The sequence below is a fragment of the Ahaetulla prasina genome, chromosome 7 (genome assembly GCF_028640845.1).
Source record: "Ahaetulla prasina isolate Xishuangbanna chromosome 7, ASM2864084v1, whole genome shotgun sequence".
In the NCBI taxonomy this organism is placed as follows: domain Eukaryota; kingdom Metazoa; phylum Chordata; class Lepidosauria; order Squamata; family Colubridae; genus Ahaetulla; species Ahaetulla prasina.
This window is the reverse complement of record NC_080545.1, coordinates 9493636-9500894: the sequence shown is the minus strand read 5'-3', so window position 1 is coordinate 9500894 and position 7259 is coordinate 9493636.

Genomic DNA, 7259 nt, shown 5'->3' with positions numbered 1-7259 from the left:
TATTTTGTTGTATTCAGAAGAGTGGAGAACTCTTCTTGTAAAATATTTCTGGACACGTTCAATTGTATTGATGTCTGAAATGTGGTATGGGTTCCAGACAGGCGAGCTGTATTCAAGAATTGGTCTAGCAAATGTTTTGTAAGCTCTGGTTAGTAGTGTAGAGTTTCTGGAGAAGAAGCTACGCAAGATTAGGTTTACAACTCTTAATGCCTTTTTTTGCGATGTAATTGCAGTGGGCTTTGGCACTTAGGTCATTGGATATGAAGACTCCAAGGTCTTTGACAGGGTAGGGGTCATCTGTAAGATAATGTCCATCGAGTTTGTATTTAGTGTTTAGATTCTCTTTCCAATGTGTAAGACAGAGCATTTGCTGGTTGAGATTTGGAGTTGCCAGGTTTTAGACCATTCTGACACAAAGTCAAGGTCTTTTTGAAGGGTAACTGTATTGTTGGTAGTGTTAAATAGTTTGACATCGTCAGCAAAGAGAACACAATTACTTTTAATATGGTCGCAGGGATCATGAATGTATAATATGAAGAGTGTTGATCCAAAAACACTGCCTTGGGGAACGCAGCAATTGACAGGAACAGGATTTGATAGGGCACTGCCTATTTTGACCACTTGTTGTCTGTTTGACAGGAACGCTGTTATCCAATTGTGGAGGGGTCCGGAGATGCCGTAGGATTTTAGTTTGAAGAGAAGTTTGTCGTGTACCACTGGGTCAAAAGCTTTACAGAAGTCTATGTAAATTGCATCTATTGTTTTGCCTTGCTCAAGATTTATAGTCCATATATTTTTGCAGTGAAGAAGTTGTAAATTACATGATATTTTTTTTCTGAAACCAAATTGTTTATTAGAGAGTAGATTGTTTGTTTCTAGGTGGAGGGTAATGTATTGGTTGATGATGGATTCCATAACTTTACAGGTAACGCAGCATAGAGAGATTGGTCTGTAATTTTCAATTAAGCTGGGGCCTCCTTTCTTGAAGACAGGGATGACCGTGGCTTTGACCGCTGTCTGCAACGAAATTTCATTTTAGTGCAGAGTGGATAAAAATCAATGGGTTTTTTTAAAAAAAAATAAAAATCGGATTTTTAAAAATTGAAATCAGATTTTTTTTGGTTTAAATCAGGTTTTTTTTAAAATTTAAAATCAGATTTTTTAAAACAGATTTTTTTGATTTAAATCAGATTTTGTTGATTTAAATCAGATTTTTTTTATTTAAATCAGATTTGTTTTTTATTTTTATCAAATTTATTTTAATGAAATGCTTTTGGAGTCATCTAAAGATACTTTTCTATTTAAGATGCATTAATAATTTAGTTTATCCAAGCATGAAATGGAGCTTAGTTACGTAGCATGAGGCTGTATATTCTGCATGATTGGGACTGTCAGTGAATCAACAGCGGGTCAGAGGAGAAGCCACTGCGGGACAGAAATGACAGTTGCTCTTAGTAACAGAGTTGGAAGGGGCCTTGGAGGTCATCTAGTCCAACCCCCTGCTCACGCAGGAGACTTATACTAGAGATTTAAATCGTGATTTATATCGACTTCATTTAAATCAAATCCACCCTGTTTTTTTAATGTATGGCGATTGGTGTACATTTAAATAAAGTGGAATAAAGTGACAAAGTTATTCTAAAAGCCGAAGTTTAATCCTTGTGAAAATGAGAGCTGGATGTTGCAACGGGGTTTTTTGGAAGGGCCAAGAAGGGTGTTTCTGCTTTTACCTGAATAAACATCCATCTTTTGCAACAGGTGGATACTGAGCCAGGTTTATGCTTCATCGCTCGTATTACCTGATGAGCTTTGAATAAAATTGGCCAGGCAGGCACAGAAAGTGGTACCAAACTCCTGATCTTTTATCACCATAAAACGCAGGTAGTCCTCAAGGACTTTACAATGGTGACGTGATTTATAATAATAATAATATCAGAGTTGGAAGGGACCTTGGAGGCCTTCTAGTCCAACCCCCTACCCAGGCAGGAAACCCTACACCATTTCAGACAAATGGCTATCCAACATTTTCTTAAAAATTTCCAGTGTTGGAGCATTTACAACTTCTGCAGGCAAGCTGTTCCACTGATTAATTGTTCTAACTGTCAGGAAATTTCTCCTTAGTTCTAGGTTGCTTCTCTCCTTGATTAGTTTCCACCCATTGCTTCTTGTTCTACCCTCAGGTGCTTTGGAGAATAGTTTGACTCCCTCTTCTTTGTGGCAACCCCTGAGATATTGGAAGACTGCTATCATGTCTCCCCTAGTCCTTCTTTTCATTAAACTAGACATACCGAGTTCCTGCAACCGTTCTTCATATGTTTTAGCCTCCAGTCCCCTAATCATCTTCGTCGCTCTTCTCTGCACTCTTTCTAGAGGCTCAACATCCTTATATTCAAATGCTTGGCAATGGACTCATATTTATGACAGCAGCGTCCCTGGAGTCATGTGATCCTCTTTTACGACCTCCTGACAAGCAAAGCTTCGGCCGAAGAGGTTATAGAAAAAATGCTTTTAAAAGACTCTGACGGTCCCAGCTGAGCTGCGTGATCATCAGAGGCTTTTTTAAAAAAACTTTTAAAAGCATTTTTTCAGCCGAAGAAAAAATGCTTTTAAAAGTAAAAAAAAACAACCCTCTGATGATCGCGCAGCTCAGCTGGGCATGGGGAGAGGGGCAGGGATTTTTTGCTACCGGTTCTCCGAACCACCCGCCGCCATCGCTACCGGATCGGGCGATCTGGTCCGAACTGGGAGCATTTCACCCCTGCTTCCAACTTCTCTTATTCTTTTCCATGGCACTTTGCTGTGTGCAGGAAGAGGCTCTTGGCTGGTGAAAGGGAGACGTTTAAGTATGGAAAACAGATTTAAATGTTTATTGAGAAATTCTTCTGTATCTCCAAATCAAGCAAGGCCACGCATGTTGTTGTGACTCATCTGCCCAGCATAGCTTAACTTCTCCATCCTGCTTCAGATAAGCATGTCTCTACAGAGCTGGATAGACTCTGAGAACCGCTGCCCGTTTTGGAGCTTCTCAAACTCGGAGACGATATTTTTGAAGAAGATAGAAAAATATTCCAATTTTAGGATTATTTATTTGGTAGGCTCAGCAGCAAACATCATATGCTTTACTCCTTGGCGAAGGAACTTCTCCTGGAGGGTTTAATTCACACCGTTTAATGTGTGTACGTAAAACATGTTTTAAACTTTCATCAGATTTCAGATCTAGAACTCCAAACAAGCTTAAGGAAGGGGCTACAACCTGATGTTTATCACTTATTTCCAAAAAGGTTCCAGTCTTTTATTTAGCATCAATTTTGCAATTTTGTAAGACCTTCAGCTAGGTTGGATACTTATGTACAGGTAGCCCTCCTCCTTACAAACCCGAACCCAAAATTTATTTTGCTAAGTAAAACATTTGTTAAGTCAATTCTGCCCCATTTAATGACTTTTTTTGCCACTGTTGTTAAGTGAATCACTGCAATTGATAAGCTAGTACCTGGTTGTTAAGTGAATCTGGACAGTACAATGGTCATAAATATGAACCAGTTGCCAAGCATCTGGATTTTGATCATGTGACCATGTTGCAACCGTCGTAAGTGTGTAAAATGGTCATAAGTCACTTTTTCCAGTACAGTTTTAACTTTGAATGGTCACTAAATGAAATGTAAGTTGAGGACTATCGGTATTTGCATCTGCGTATGTGTTCCCATTATAGGGACGCGGTGGCTTAGTGGGTAAGACACTGAGCTTGTCGATTGAAAGATCGGCAGTTCAGCGATTCGAATCCCTAGTGCCGCGTAACGGGGTGAGCTCCCGTGACTTGTCCCAGCTTCTGCCCACCTAGCAGTTCGAAAGCATGTAAAAAATGCAAGTAGAAAAATAGGGACCACCTTTGGTGGGAAGGGAACAGCGTTCCGTGCGCCTTTGGCCTTGAGTCATGCTGGCCACATGACCACGGAGACGTCTTCTGACAGCGCTGGCTCTTCGGCTTTGAAACGGAGATAAGCACCGCCCCCTAGAGTCAGGAACGACTAGCACGTATGTGCGAGGGGAACCTTTACCTTTTATGTGTTCATTTTAAACACATTTAAAGCAAAAGTTTGTACTTAAATGCTTCACTCTGAAACTTAACCATATGTTGAATGGTTTTATTTCATAATGCCCAATTCCCCCACAGCTTTTAAAAAAAATTTTTTAAAAAAAATTTTAAATTTAAAATTTTTTTTTTAAAAAAAAAATGTCCTGTGTTATTTTAACGATTTTAGCACAAAGTCGCTCATCAAAAATATTGTTTGCTTAAAAAAAATTCTGCATTTTGAAGAGCGAGGGGAAACTGCATGAAATTCACATAATTCAGGCTCTTTTAGCGATTCATCTGCATACTTCCTATTCTCATTGAAGATCACAGTTTCATTTTGCGCAGCACCTGGGAACTTACAGGTGGCTATTTGTTGTTGTTGACTTTTAGTACTCATGCTCTTACTTGGGTGTTATCTCTTGTACACCTCAATGAACTAATCTCTGATCCCATCTTGCAAACCAGCTGCTGGCATTAATGTCTCAACTTTTAGTAAGCATGATGGGGCAAGATAGCTCTTGCCAGTTGGCATTTTGGGTGGGTGGAGAGGCAGGTTTGAGATAAAATCCAGGCTCCAGGGCATGAATCTACCATCTGGTGAACCTCCATGGATTTGAGAATCATTATTTTTTATTGATTGATTGATTGATTTGTCAAACACAACAGTATATATAAGTATAAGCATGAAGTAACCATACAAATTGGATATAATCAAAGGGAACATTAGGACAGGAACGGTAAGCACGCTGGTGCTCTTATGCACATCCCTTACAGACCTCTTTGGAATGGGGTGAGGTCAATAGTAGATAGTCTTTGGTTAAAGCTTTGGGGATTTTGGGAAGAGACCACAGAGTCAGGTAGTGCATTCCAGGCATTAACAAGTGTGTTATTGAAGTCATATGTTCTACAATCAAGATTGGAGCGGTTCACATTAAGTTTAAATCTATTGTGTGCTCGTGTATTGTTGCAATTGAAGCTGAAGTAGTCTTCAACAAGAAGGACATTGTAGCAGATGATTTTATGAGTTATACTCAGGTCATGCCGAAGGCGCCGGAGGTCTAAATTTTCTAAACCCAGGATTTCAAGTCTGATGGCATAAGGTATTTTGTTGTGATCAGAGGAGTGGAGAATTATTATTGATTCAATATATTATTGATTCATAACAGTGCAGCTTTTGCAGGTGAAAAATAACTTCCTCAGTGTAGTTCTGAAAATCCAAATACCATGTAGGTTCAATGACAGAACATGAGTTTCCCAAAGTTCAATTTGAGGTTTAGAACTAGGAGTTAATTTTCAGATGGCTAGCTAAAATGTATTCGAATTTAAGCCCAAAGTGTTGGAAATGTAATGAACATCAAGGTACTGGCAGCGTCTGGAAACCTACGGCCTATTATGGCCGTAGGTTTCCAGATGCTGCCAGGTACCTTCTTTCGTGTTTGGTGGCTATGTCCTAAGGCGAAAAAATACTGGACTAAGATACAAGGATGGCTTCAAGATATAATAAAATGTTAAATAGATGTAAATCCTGAAACATTTCTCCTGGGAATACTTAAAATATGATAGAAAAATAAGGTATCTGATTTTACTCATATTAACAGTGGCAAGAATTGCGTTTGTGCAATATTGGAAGGATCGCAATATACAACCAGAAAGATCGATTATTCAGAAGATATATGATTGTGCCGAAATGGATGAACTTACTCTAGAACTAAAAGAAAAAGACGATTCAGAATTTTATGCGGTTTGGGAAAAATGGTATACTTGGACAGATAATAGAAATAAAAACTGGAAATATACCTAAGGCTATTGAGGATTAGATATTGAATGTATATAATGTATATATCTTATGGAATGTTGATCCGAAGCATATAAAAATGACAGTCTGTTGATTATGTACTGGAGTTATGTAAAGGAAAAAAATGTAATAACAATTATTTTTAAAAAAGAACTAGGAGTTAATTTTCAACCAGGAGTTAGGAACTTGTGGCTCTCAAAATATCTATATACAGGTATATACAAATGATGTTGATTTTACAGGTAGTCCTGGACTTACAGTTCATTTAGTGACCGTCCAAAGTTATAACGGCACAGAAAAAAGTGACTTATGAATGTTTTTCACACTTATGACCGTTGCAACATCCCCATGCTTACCTGATCAAAATTTGGATGCTTGGCAACTGGTTCATATTTATGACGATTTGAAGTGTCCCTGAGTCATGTGATCCCCTTGTGTGACCTTTCGCCAAGCAAAGTCAATGGGAAAGCCAGATTCACTTAACAACCGGGTTACTAACTTAACAGCTGCAGTGATTCACTTAACAACCGAGGCAAGAAATGTCGTAAAACTGGGCCAAACTCACTTAACAAATGTCTCACTTAGCAACAGACATTTTTGGGATCGTAAGTTGAGGATGCTAAAACTCTCATGTCTGTAATCTTTAACAGATTTAACAGAGTTGGAAGGGACCTTGTAGGTCATCTAGTCCAACCACCCCGGCCAAACAGGAGATCCTACTAGGGGCTAATTTACAAGATCTGGGGGCCACGGCTCCCAAGGAATTGAAATTTGGCCAGTTTTATAAAACATCTGATGATGTAGGAATGATAATAAAGCGTTTTTATGATATAATGCAAAACGTCATAAAACATTTCCACTGCTCAGCTCCTGATGTTTGGCTGTGCTAGTACTATTCAGCATGGGCTTCTTTCAAGGCAGATTCATCTCTAAATAGCACCCTGAATTTTTAGGATGTTTAGAGTACATTAGAAACTCCGTCACTGTTGAAATCGTTGAGGCATCTGGTAAAAACTGTATTTCTGAAAAGTGAACTCAGGAAATCGCAGGTTGTCCGGTTGTAAATTAATTTCCTAACCAGCATGGGTGAAAGACACTGGGAGTTCACTTAAGAGGCACAATCTGCTTCATACTTCGGGGGAAATACACCCATTGTTATCTTGCTCATCCAGGGAGCGATGAGCAGCTAATTTGTTAAATTCAGACTATCGTGGCTGCGCCAGCTTACACAAACATGGAATCAGAGTGACATTAAGGAGAGGTGCAAAAGTACTTTTGTGATACGGCCTATGTATGTCCTGTCTTGACAGAAAAAAGCCAAATATTTTTTTCACTAACTGTGTGGCTCAAAGCTTTTTCTAATCCACTTGTAAGAGTTGGATTTCTTATTTT